General features: G+C 41.5%; 1 protein-coding gene and 2 long non-coding RNA genes across 13 annotated transcripts in view; 1 reads left to right on the plus strand and 2 right to left on the minus strand.

The window, feature by feature from the left end:
* Nucleotides 1-13,125, minus strand: part of NPAS3 (neuronal PAS domain protein 3) — a 628,833-nt gene that overhangs the window by 34,882 nt on the left and 580,826 nt on the right. The gene's annotated exons all lie outside the window — the stretch shown is intronic.
* On the minus strand, nucleotides 1,932-5,494 carry LOC309345720. The gene is made up of 2 exons (XR_014158355.1): nucleotides 5,029-5,494; nucleotides 1,932-2,183 (listed from the first exon to the last, which is right to left on the minus strand). It is a non-coding gene; the product is annotated as an uncharacterized lncRNA (long non-coding RNA).
* LOC309345455 lies at nucleotides 5,733-8,615 on the plus strand. Its single transcript, XR_014158239.1, has 2 exons — nucleotides 5,733-7,319; nucleotides 8,466-8,615. It is a non-coding gene; the product is annotated as an uncharacterized lncRNA (long non-coding RNA).

The following is a 13,125-nucleotide window of genomic DNA, read 5'->3' on the forward strand; positions in this document are numbered from 1 at the left end:
GTGAGTAATGATCTAATGATAAACAGGAAGAGCTACAAACACCCTGTGAGCAAATTGGAATGAATGCTCAATAAAAGACCAGATAAAACCTAACCCCCACGTAAAGTTTGTGACAGCAAATCAGGAGGATTTCATAAATAGGTCATCTGGAGGAGCCCTGAGAAGAAACCTGGGGATGCTGGATGCTCTCAGCTTGACAACAATAGAGAACACATTGCATAGAAAGGCCTTCCACTGAGCACAATGGCAGATGTTGAGCAGTACCATGGTGAGCTAACCCTCCACCGGAAGCGATCTGAGGTTAATGGGGTTTTGTTATAATCATCTGTCTTCAGAAAGAGGAGAGGAGGATATAATCTTGAGCCAGTAGGTGGAAAATTGAGCCAAAGGTTCCCAAAAGCTCCAAATCTGTGTGATTTAAAATTTGATGCCATTTGGGACTGAAGCTGTGGGCTTCTTCCTTGCAGCTCAGTTCTCTCTCCTTCCTCTGCAAGGTCCAATCCAGCCTTAACTCAGCTATTCTTTTTCCCCTTTCTTCCTATCTTGTCTTCATGTAGCCAGTTTCCACTACCTTCCTCAATGCTCTTCCTCCCCATTTCCCCCTTGCTCAAAGGGGCATCTGCCACCAACTCCAACCTGAAAGTTCTCTGTCTTTTCAGGTTGGAAGGGTGAAGAGTCTTACCATAAGGCTGTTGTCGCGGACAGATCCCCTGAATGGGGCACAATCTGCTGGGAGATTCTCTTGCACCAGCCTCAGCCAAATGACTGGGAGCTTTTTCTTGTGCAGCTCACATCCATTTCAATAAAGTATGCATGGGAGGCCATAGCTCAGGGGGTAAGCATATGCCATGCATGCAAAACATCCTAGATTTAACCCTCAGCATCTCCAGTTAGGGCTGAGAAGAACTCCTGTTGGAAACTTGGAGTCACTTCCAATCAGCTGTAATGAGCCAGATGGACCAATGGTCTAACTCAGCACAAGGCAGCTTCCTATGATGTTGCAGCTTAGTAACAGAGCACCTGCTTTGCAGGCAGAAGGTCCCTGGTTCAATCCCTGGCACCCCCCAGTAGGACTAGGAAAGATTCCCTGTCTGAAACCCTGGAGAGCTGCTGCTGCCAGTCAGTGCAGACAGTACTGAGCCAGATGGGCCAATGGTTTGTTTCAGTATAAGGCAGCTTCCTCTGCTCCTACCCTACAATGCCCGGGGTTGATCCTGGACTGCTGGTGGTTGGGGTTGCCACTTGGTGGGGAGAAATTGCTCTCTTTGGTGCCCCAAAGCCTTCCGGCTTGTCCACTGACTTAATTTATAATTCTGGATGTGCTGGTGCCTGCATCTGGGTATGTGAGCTGGTTGCTGTTAATAAGAGGTAAGAAGGAAGCAATCGGCATACACTTAGAGGCTTTATCCTTTATTTCTACTTTGATGTTGCGAGAGACAATCCTCATTTCAGCGGCAAATTAAGGGAAAGGGAGTTGGCCGCATCTGTGCCAACCTGTAGCTTCTGTGAGTATGTTCATGCCACTTGTAACAGCAGCAGCAGCAGCAGCAGCAGCAGCAGCAGCAGCAGGAAAGTACCCCCAAGCACCGTCGCCAACAACAGTAAGTGGGTGGCTATTTCCACTTGTTCTTTTCTAAACTGATTAAAGAGCGATGAATTGATTAAACAACGGGTAGTTAAGCAGAGGGTGCTGGAGGTGGAATAATGGATGAGCGACACACTCTAATGGAAGAAAGTGGTTAAAAGGTGGGTTAATGACTGTTTTCCTCTCCCCAGCAGAACACTGAGCTGCTGTGCTGAAACTCTCTGCTGTTGGCTTCTGGATTCACTAGAGCTGCCTTTTTATGAGACCCCAGCTTGAAGGGGAGTCCATGTTGCCATGGAGTACTAATTTCTATTTACCAAGCAGTCTCTTATGCACAAAGCAAGAGTCTCTTTTAATACTTTTATTTACAGAGCAGGAGGATAGGGAGGCAGAGCTGTGTGAGGCACCAGGAATAAAGGTTTGTTATCCTTTATTATTTTTAATACTGATATCTCATCCTTGCTTGGAAATCTTCCATGGGATATATAGTAGACGTCAATCCTGCACTGATTCAGGCTCATTGCCATTTAATTTCAAAAACACTACGGCATCGTGTGTTCACAGATTCTTCACTGGGCTTGAAAGCACAGAGAGCTATCTGAAATTTATTAAAGAATTAATTGCAGGTACAAATGCTATTAAGGAATGTCATTAGAAGCGTGCACACTTTGTACACTCCACAGTGCCACAGGAAGATAAAACATTTCAATATTAAGAAATAATCAGTCCTATGTACTCATTTTGCTGTTTTAGTGCATTTGCTTAAATTCCAATGATAAATGCAGCAACACGCCAGCGGCAACAGTTTAACAAAAAAAAAAAAATTAATAAATAGTGTGGAATTTCCTGCACAATATGGAAATTATGCAATACACAAAAACAATAGTGCTTTTTTATTTAAAAAATAGGACTTTCTCGTGTGTCCACTAAGCATAAGGAACAATACATCTCATCCTTAAACATACTTTTGAATCAAAACCACTTAAATGAAAGGAGTTTTAAGGCTTCCTTGTGGGTCTGCATTTTAAGAACACAAGAACTGCCTACATAGAATGTGTCTAGTCAACATTCTGTCTCTGAGAAACAGCCAGAGAGATGCCCCTGAGAAGCTTGCAAACAAAAGGCACTATGATGGTAGTTATCTCCAATTATTTGTCACCAGGTTCCAGATAGTTTGTAGGTAGTCAGCATGAATATTGGCATGAATATGGAGGTGTGATTTTTAGCTCTCACAGAAAATAGCTATTTGCTAGACCTAGCCCAACGAAACTGCATAATTCTTGTAAACTAATGGCCAAATTTATCAGCAACAAATTATTTAAGTGAATCCCTGTATGAAACTTTGTTTGTTTGTCCTAAACTTACTTCCCACTCCCATGTCCATCTTTCCCAGTGTCTTATCTTGCTGTTCAATCTTGATCTCACATTTAAGTATAATTGACATGACTCCAGTCCTAAAACAGATCTTTGGAAAACTCCACGATTTACTCTCCTCCTTTACATAAACTGTCAAACTGGCCTCTGCTTCCAATCCATAAAAGAGTCTGCCATCTCATGCAATGGCTACTGATTTAAATAAACTCTAATGATACAACTTTTATACATTAAATCCTCCTCCATAAATTACTTTTTTGATCCCTTAATTGTAAGCTTACATTTGGTACATTTTTTGTCCCTTCATTTAAGTAAGACTTTTAAAAGGAAATCCTCTCGTCATGATGGCTCCCCTTTTCTGTTTTGCCATGCTGATGCCGTTTGTTGTGTCTTTGCTAATCCACTGCAGACGTTAAAAATATAAGAAGAGTTCATCAGATCACACACCCAACTAGTCTACCATCCTGTTCTCACAGTGGCCAACCAGATGCCTGTGGGAAACCTGCAAGCAGGAACTAAGCACAACAACGCTCTCCCCGCTTGTGATCCTCCAGCAAATGGCATTCAGATGCAATTTTATAATGACGAATAAGGACAAAATACTTCCTTCTGTGCAAGGGACGTGGGTGGCGCTGTGGGTTAAACCACAGAGCCTAGGACTTGCCATTCAGAAGGTTGGTGGTTTGAATCCCCGTGACGGGGTGAGCTCCCGTTGCTCAGTCCCAGCTCCTGCCCACCTAGCAGTTCGAAAGCACGTCAAAGTGCAAGTAGATAAATAGGTACCGCTTCAGCGGGAAGGTAAACAGTGTTTCCGTGCCCTGCTCTGGATCTCCAGAAGCGGCGTAGTCTTGCTGGCCACATGAGCTGTATGCCGGCTCCCTCGGCCAATAAAGTGAGATGAGCGCTGCAACCCCAGAGTCGTCCACAACTGGACCTAATGATCCAGGGTCCCTTTACCTTTACCTTACTTCCTTCTCTCTCTTCAGAGTCTCCCACCTGTCAGCGTCATTGGATGACTGCAAATTCTAGTATTGGGGGGAGGGTGTTTTTATCTATCCATTTTCTTCACACTGAGCATAATTTTACACACATCTATCCCCCTTATTTGACTTTGTTCTGAACAAAACCCCCTCAAATGTTGTAACATTTCCTTACATAGGTGGAGTTCTAACTCCATGGTAATTTTGGCTGATTTTGATGAACTTTTCCCAGTTCCTTTTTGAAGTGTGGTGCCCAAACAAAGTATTCCAAATGTGTGGTTGTAGTTTGTATAATGGCATCATGATATTGGCAGATTTATTCTCAATCCCTTTCCTAATGATCCCTTAAAACATGGAATTTGCCTTTTTGCAGCTACTGCATACTGGGCTCCACGTTCACTTTCCTGGTCAGTCACTGCCTATTAGAGCCTCTGTTGTAGAAGTTTTAAATAGCTTCCAAACCTGATATTGCTGGACTCCCAATAAGCATTCCCAATGGTCAAGCCTGATGGGATCAGGAGGGCACAACACTGCGTACTTCTGCACCAAAGGAACTCAAATTTCCTAACTGTAACATGCGTCATCATTTAATTCTTAATACTTTTTTCCTTTTGAAATTAAATACAGAAGTAACAGATTTTCTGGGCAGTTTTCCATGCATATATGCTGACTATAAAAGCCATGTGAGTTCCAAGCAGTTTGTACCAAATTGTGAGCAGAGCTGAGGATTAAATCATGAGTAATTTCTCCTTTTTGTTGATTCTATAGGAAGCCTCGACAGCTCATTGTATAATATTATTGTATGAATAATATAGGTAAGCTAAACAGTTCATTTCCCCCTTAATGCATGCCTTGAGTTGATATGCTCCCCAGCATCAGCAACTGATTCTTGCATCTCAAGATCTTCAAATCCCACGCTAAGTCGCAATGCCAAGGTTTTGATCTATACTACAGCTCCATTTTCTGATGACTGTAGGAATACATAATCCCTTTGGTGATATTTTTCACTGCATTTTTACAACTTCATGGCTTAGCTGAAATTGAGAACTTGTCTCCATTGTTTGGCGGGGGAAGGAACAAAAATCACACCTCAATTTTGTGGGAAGCAGCTTCTCCCAGAACATTGTAAAATCCTGTGCCCAGCTTAGCTGCCGTGTAGGAGTAAAACACCAGAGGGCATGGCATTAACCCTGTTTAGATGAACTATAAGCCTCCTTCAGGGATTAGATTCCAAATTAAACATATGAGGGAGACAATGGGGCATTGGGGCATGTTAGCTCTGTCTCTGTTCTGATCACAATCCAACTTCCGTGCTCATGGGGGTTTCCCTTCCATTTCAGAATTCAGGGTTCTAAAACACAGAGGGAGGCTTCATGGGTCCAGGAAGCTCCCTGCTTCATGTCATGGAAGTTGGAAGGTGATCAGAACAGTGATAGGAGGTGGAGCTAATCCACCTATCTCTGCTGTCTCTCACGTCATGTGTTGACCTTAACCATGAAAGTAACACCTGAAAAGGGCTAATACATGCACAGGGAACATGCGTAGGAAACAGAGTAGGAACACAACAGCAGGCTGTAGCCTTACCTAGAGACATGCTCACTGTACTGTCCAGATAAGTCTAGATACATTTCATATATACAGAAAACTGGAAAACTAGCTATGCTCAGGATTCTGAATTAAGCATACAGGGCCTACTCACATGCACTTCACATGCGTTGGGACTATGCAGACAGACCATTGTTGAGGATGAGGCCTGCTAATTGTGAATCCCCTTCACTGGGGTTCATCATATAATACATACCCATCAACTGTCCTGGAAAAAATGGGATGTCCCATCTTTTCCCAGAAGACGCTATTTTGGGTGCCATGCTCTCATGCGATTTTGGGCTGAGATCTCACCCTGAGAATAGCATTTATTTTTGGGTCTGCAATTTCACATGGTTCACCAAAAGACATATTTTGGGGTCCATGACTTTGGGCTCTGGGCACCCTAAAAGTGCTTTTTTCCGAGTCCGTAATTTTGTGCAGGTCATGTGACTCGTGCAGGAGTGCGTACCCAGAGGATGGTGTCCCAGTTTGGGGCAATGTCGTGTCGGAGGGTATGACAGTAGAGCTATGTCATCAGCACACACATAACAATTATTTGCTAGCACAGGAACATAATTCTGCTGTCCTGAATTAGAATGGCTACTAAAATAAAATCATAAGAAAATCATATAGGCATAAGTGAAAACAGTGCAAAATTTGCATTCTTGGATCTTCAATAACAAATTATGATAGACTTCTAGTATATCTGCAGTTGAAATCAAGGCATTTTTTAAAAACTTGACCAACTTTCCCTTGCTTCCTTAACATTTATTAATGGATTGTTGTGCTAAGGTAATTAACTCCAAAGCTGGCAAATTTAGCACAGAGAGATTAATTTTCTTTAACTAACATGCTACCTAAAATATGCTTTTTTTCAAGAAGAGGTTACTAGTAATTTGTTCTCGAATTAATCACATTATAAGTAAAGTAGAGTGATGATGTTTCAGAACAATTGTCAGTCCACCAACGTTAAGCGTTTTTGCTTTTTTTGTATTTGAGTAGACATTTACTAAATTACTGAAAGGTAAAATCATGCTGGCTACCACCTGGTCACTGGTAATTCATAAAATACGAAATTAGAACATGAGCCAGATTTCAAAAATGGTCCAATCAGGGCTTTCAGCTGTGTGAACAAACCTCAGGTTCACACACACTATCATCCTGTTGTGTACTGTGATTCTTTTTATCTCCCTCTTTGTTCTATGTTCTGCCAAACCATTGTTTGTCAGACCGGGCAAAGTATGTGCAAACCCCTGGAAACAGAAACCATGGTTTGATCATGTTTTCCATTCCTAGTTCCCAGACAAATAATGGCTTATGCGAAGCTGCCCGGTGTGCACATAACACCTAAGAGGAAGGGAATGAAGGAATCACAGTGTGTGAGGGGAGGAGGTAGTGGAAAGGAATACATAAGGGTGATTCATATTCTTCACAAAGTGGCAGCCCATAGTGTAATATCTGAACTGAGCCATTGCAATCTATCTTGCTCCGGCTATAAGCAATGGAAATTTGCTTGCTCAAGCATAAATCAAATGGGGTGGAGTCAGACTTTGCTCCTGCCAGTGGAGAGTGGGAAGGTAAACCACCCCTCTACTAGACCAATGAAACTGCTTTGACGATTGCAGGCTACAAATGACGTGTGAAGCCAGTGGGAATATTGACAGAGGCTCTCTGTGCCTAGATAATATATGCATGACAAGATATCTCACAGGTACAGTGGAGAGGCAGAGAAAGGAAAACTGCTCTCTTTAACTGTGAAAGACATAGGCCCTCTAAGAGGGAAAAAGAAGAAGGTAAGGTCAGTTTTGAGAAACTGCTCAAAATGACTTTTAACTAACACAATATATACGGTAAGTCATTGAATTGCCATGCTGTTGTTGTTTGGTGCAAAGGGAAAGTTTGGTAAGTTCTCTGTGGTGTTAAGGAAAAACAGCACCTGAACACCTGTTTCAACAGCTAAATTTAAGAAAAGGCTGGGCTTTGGCACTTTACATTGCTTTGGATACATATTCCTGTTTTGAAGGGCAATGGCTACATGATCTGGTAAAAGAAACTGTGGTTAAATTAACTCTACAGCCTGTACTGATGCAGCCAAAAGTTTATTGGCATGTTTTTCCCCTTTGGCTCTGTCCGTAGGCTTCATTACTTACAGCTCCTGCAGAATCAATCTGAACTGGCCAAAATCAGTGATGGGTTTTATAGCACAATAAATGCCTTGCCATACAAGCACAGGTTATACATGGAAGTGCCTGGCAACTGTCTTTTCAGAAATCCCTGTCTCATGATAGTGTGCACAGTTTCTGCCAATTTAACAGAATCATCAACATTCATATTTTTAGAGGTGTCATCCAGGCAGCTACACAGTGTGTGTTTTCCTGGAGATGAGTACTGGTGCAGAAAACCAGTATTATTGATAAAATCTTGGCATATCTGAACAAAAAAAGGAGATATTAAATGTATCTTCTCCTTTCTCCATGACAGCTTCTCATGCAACAAAAACACATTGTTTCGTACATAGTCCTTGTTAAAGAAACCTTTTAGCACTTCTTGAGCAATGAATTAATTAGTTTTCCAGCACTAATGAAATGAGAGAAATAGCTTTCCAGCTGATAATGCAATAAATGGAAAAGCTGAATAACTCTCACGGATGGTAGACACAAGGCATCAGTTGCTCTGTGCTTCTAAAATTCCTAACTTAAGTGACTTACATTGCTGCTGAGTCTGTTTCGCTTTGTCCTTGTCCATGTAATGGACACCACATGTTCTATTCTGCTTTGCAAAACAAGATATTTGTAAGTTTAACTTGATAAAGTGTAAAAAGAAGAGAAAAACACCCTGAAGAAAAGACAGATGGCAGGCTTTCTTCCCCAAAACACAATTTCATAATCTGCATGCAACTGCTAATAGGTAAACACTAAAAACATTTCTTTTTTTGACAGAGAATTGCTGAAAAATTGTCAACATAAACTTCGTCTCTGGTTACTCCTATGATCTAAAGCTCTTCTGTGAGCTTTGTCCCATCAAAGTCGGCTTCTTACAGCTGTATCAAAATTTATGAATGTATATGACTATAAAGTGACTGAAGGCAACCCATAATGCATGTTTGTTTATTGTGTATCAGCTCTTTTGTTCAGTACAAGCTGGGGGGTGGGGTGGGGGAGTTGTCCAGCGCTCTCTCTCTCTCTTTCTCGCTCCCCCCCCCTTTAACCTTTACAATTGATGATGGAAAAACTACACTGGCAATACTATTTTCATAGGAACTTAAAGCAAAGGTCTAGTTGCGAACAACTCTTACTGACATGGGTAAGACTAGACTGTGCTAATCTATAAGGTATCTATAGACATTATAGGAGCAGCTTATCTAATAGGGTGTAATCTGCCATATCAAATGGAGGCTAATTATGAAAATAAACTAAAAGGCATAACCTTCATTTATAGAAACACATCTTTTTTGCCTCTGCCATATTAAGATACCATTTTGCTTATGTAAGATTTTTTTTTGTTTTTTTAAAAAAATCCAAATTATCTGCACATAGACTGAAATTTACTTATCCTGAAAACTCAGTGAATGAATCTCAACTTTAAATGTTGAATTACAACCAGGTACATCTTATTTTGATTCCAGCATTACTGTCGGAAGTTCCAGTGTTAAGATTTGATATTTTATTTCTCAGAATAGTGTGTATTTGGCAGAAAATATTGAAAGTTGTGCTGTCACACCTTCTATTCATATGGATCTTAAATTTCTGATCATTCGGATTAATTAGTTGCATTCAGGCAGAAGGGATACATTTTTATTTCATATCTCACATTTCTCCTTTCTAACTGAATTATGTAAGCACTTTACAAATATTAAATGATGGCGGTGCCATATAGTTAGCCAACACCACATTTTGAGGCAAAAATTAAAATAAAACTGCAACTCGATAAACAATTAAACTGAAAGAAAACTGGATAAGGGGAAATGAAAGGAAGGATTTCTGTACCCAATGCACACTTAATCTACAAAGTTAGCTGTCTGCAAATGCAGGCCTGGTGTTGTCACATGGTTTTTCAGGCAGCTGCTGAGCCTCGACACCCCAACACGACTTACTGCCAACATCTGCACTGGTCCATCCTTTAAAATAATTTCCCTGAGCTTGATGCCCACCATTAAAACAACTCCAAATGTTCTTTTGTGTAGTGGCCTTCTGGAGTACTATGGAAAATCAATATGGTGGCTGACTAATGCTTATTAGAGAAGTGGTATTGCTGCCCAGTAAACCCACTGGGTTCACGTGCGTAAAAGGGGGCTCGCTAGATGGTATTCCTCTGAGTGACCCCTCCATCCTGGAACCAGCCATGACAAGATGCTTTTTAAAAGATTAGACCAATTATTAGAGAAGCATAGCAGCCCACGGATAGTTGAGGAAGGTTAAAAAAAGGAAATCTCATTATTACTAGGATAGCTCTCACTATCAGTTACCGCGGTCAAACACAGGGAAGGGCCGACATGATTCACTTTTGAGTCATGATTCCACATAAGAGAGCTGTGTGGCCAGTGTCTGAGCAGAGGGCTCATCTACAGTGGTACCTCGCAAGACGAATGCATCGTAAGACGAAAAACTCGCAAAACGAAAGAGTTTTTCGTTTTTTGAGTTGCTTCGCAAGACGGATTTCCCTATGGGCTTGCTTCGCAAGACAAAAACGTCTTGCAAGTTTGTTTCCTTTGTCTTGCAAGTTTGTTTCCTTTTTCTTAAAACCGTGCATTCACTTCGAGGAGCAACTCATAGCATGCGCGGTGTGGTAGCCTTTTTGAGGTTTTTGAAGACTTTGGTGATTTTTGAAGCTTTTCCAAAGTCCGTGCTTCGCAAGACGAAAAAATCGCAAGACGAAAAAACTCGCGGAATGAATTAATTTCGTCTTGCGAGGCACCACTGTACCTAGATAGTTCAGAGGAGTGTATGGGTCAAAACATCTGTGGTTATAGGATTACCTATATCTCTAGATGACTCACTAGATATGGGCTGATATACTATTTAGTGATGTCAAAGTCACAAATATTGTTGCTCTTTTTTGTTCTTGTTAGTAGCTTACATGGTTGATATGAACATTAGAAGATGCCATTATTATTATTATTATTATTATTATTCAAATTTATTAGTCCATGCCCTCCGTACTGCCTACATTGATTAGCTGTGGCTCTGCAGGGTTTCAGACAAGGGCTCTCCTAATCCTACCTGAAGACACTGGGGCCTCATCCCAGGACATTTACATGCAAAGCTGATGCTCTGCTACTGAGCTACAGCTCTTTCCCATTGTTAACATTCTTAGAATCATAGGATTGTAGAGTTGGAAGGGACCACAAGGGTCATCTAGTCCAACCCCCTGCAATGCAGGAATCCTTTGCCCAACATGGGGCTTGAACCCACGACTCTGAGATTAAGAGTCTCTTGCTCTACTGACTGAGCTATCTAGGTGAGAAAGAAAGAAAGAAAGAAAGAAAGAAAGAAAGAAAGAAAGACATCATATCGTCTTAAAATGAGCTGCTGTTTGCTGTATAGTCTTGAGTATGTTCTGCATGAAGGCAGAACATAGGGTAAAGATAAAGGGACCCCTGACCATTAGGTCCAGTCATGGCCGACTCTGGGGTTGTGGCGCTCTTCTCACTTTATTGGCCGAGGGAGCCGGCATACAGCTTCCGGGTCATGTGGCCAGCATGACTAAGCCACTTCTGGCGAACCAGAGCAGCGCACGGAAGCACCGTTTACCTTCCTGCTGGAGTGGTACCTATTTATCTGCTTGCACTTTGACGTGCTTTCGAACTGCTAGTTTGGCAGGAGCAGGGACCAAGCAACGGGAGCTCACCCCGTTGTGGGGATTCGAACCTAGTCCTAGGCTCTGTGGTTTAACCCATAGCGCCACCCGCATCCCTAGGCAGAACATACTCAAGGTGTTTTTCAAGAGGGTGGTATAAGAATACTTTAGTTAAACAAACAAAAAATTCATGTTGCCCCACTCTTCAACTGACATCACCTCCCCATGAAAATGCCCCCCTGCCCTTTATTCTACTCCATTAATACAAGACTTATGTCCTTAGCACAACTTTTAAGAGTGCTTTATTAAATCACTGAGTCACTTATAATCATCCCCACAAACAACCATGATATAACACCTAGTTTTAGGATGTCAGGAAATTAGCACTGCACAAAATTAAATTTGGTGCATAAGGACTTGTTTGTGGAAACCATTTCTGTAGCATTCAACATTTTTCAATTTTTTCTGTACATGGGAGTTGATTTATAGCAAAGAAATTAATCAAATTTTCAGTCTCCATTACTGAAATTTTGGCTGTCTGCCTGTGATTGAACATTTGCATTTCTAGTTTTCACTGAGCTTATCAAATCAACAGTCCCCCCCCACTCTCTTTTAAAGATAATGTGCTATGATTAGTACTAACTGTTAAAAAGACAAAAGACAAGTTTAATTATTAAGATTTCTGTGCTTTTTCCACAGGTGCTTTGGACATTTGTCTGACTGATTCCTTTAAAAAGGAATTCTTCAGATTTTTACCGAGAGAAAACCAATCTGTCTGCAAAAGCAGTCTGTGACATTGGCTCATAACATATATATATATATACATACATACATATACACACCATATATATATTCTTTTAAGACTTTAGTGAAGTGTATATTTAGATCTTCTGTGCTACGGATAAATTGTTGAAATAAAATGTCCCTGGTGTCCTCTCACATAGGCTGCCTTCATGGTGGCTAAACATCCCAAGGCATTTCCTTTTTCCACCAGAGGCTCAGCTGAAGGCCAGAATGATCTCTGCATCGCAGCAAATATTTTCTCTTTCAAGAACACACATTCACAGATGCCTGAGGTTATGTGTAACTTGCTGCTGAGAACATGATAGCCAATGTACTTGTTTACTCAGTTACTATGATGGGTCAGCACTAAAGTAATTTCTTCTGTCAATTCAGAGAGAGTTTTCGGCATGGGCTGAAATCCTGGATTCAATATTTAGTGCATGCTGATGGTTCAGCATTCTTTCAAGTCTTGAAAGTGCATTCAAAATACGTGCCCCGCAAGCTGCCCAGGTTTCTCCTGAGGCTCATATGTCCCCAGGAGTCCATACCTGGGCTCTAACAGGAGAAAGTCTTCCACCCTGCTGTGCTCACTGTTCAGATCTGTCTCATGGCTAGAAACTCAAGGAAGCATACCAACCGATCATGGGCTCCTCCCCACCCTATTGGAAGTTGTTCTCTTGGAAGTCTCCACACCATTCACCCTACGTAGCTGGACAAACTTCCCTTTTGTTCTAGGGTTTCCTCCTATGAAAAATTACCTCCCCCAAGTTCAATGAACAACTACAGGACTAGAGGAATGTCATATCTCATCCTTAATTTGTATGTAGAGGCTAAACAGTAGTGACTAAAACAGTACAGAGAGCATTTACACCACGGAGAAAGAGGCGACTCCAACTCCCATCATTTGCAGCCAGCATGGCCAATGATCAGGGATGATGGGAACTGTAGTCCAGTGTGAACTGGAGGACCAAAGGTTCCCCATCCATGCTTTCAATGGATGGCAATTTGCCTAAGAAGAAA

This window comes from Podarcis erhardii (genome assembly GCF_964252035.2).
Source record: "Podarcis erhardii genome assembly, chromosome: 1".
Lineage (NCBI taxonomy): Eukaryota > Metazoa > Chordata > Lepidosauria > Squamata > Lacertidae > Podarcis > Podarcis erhardii.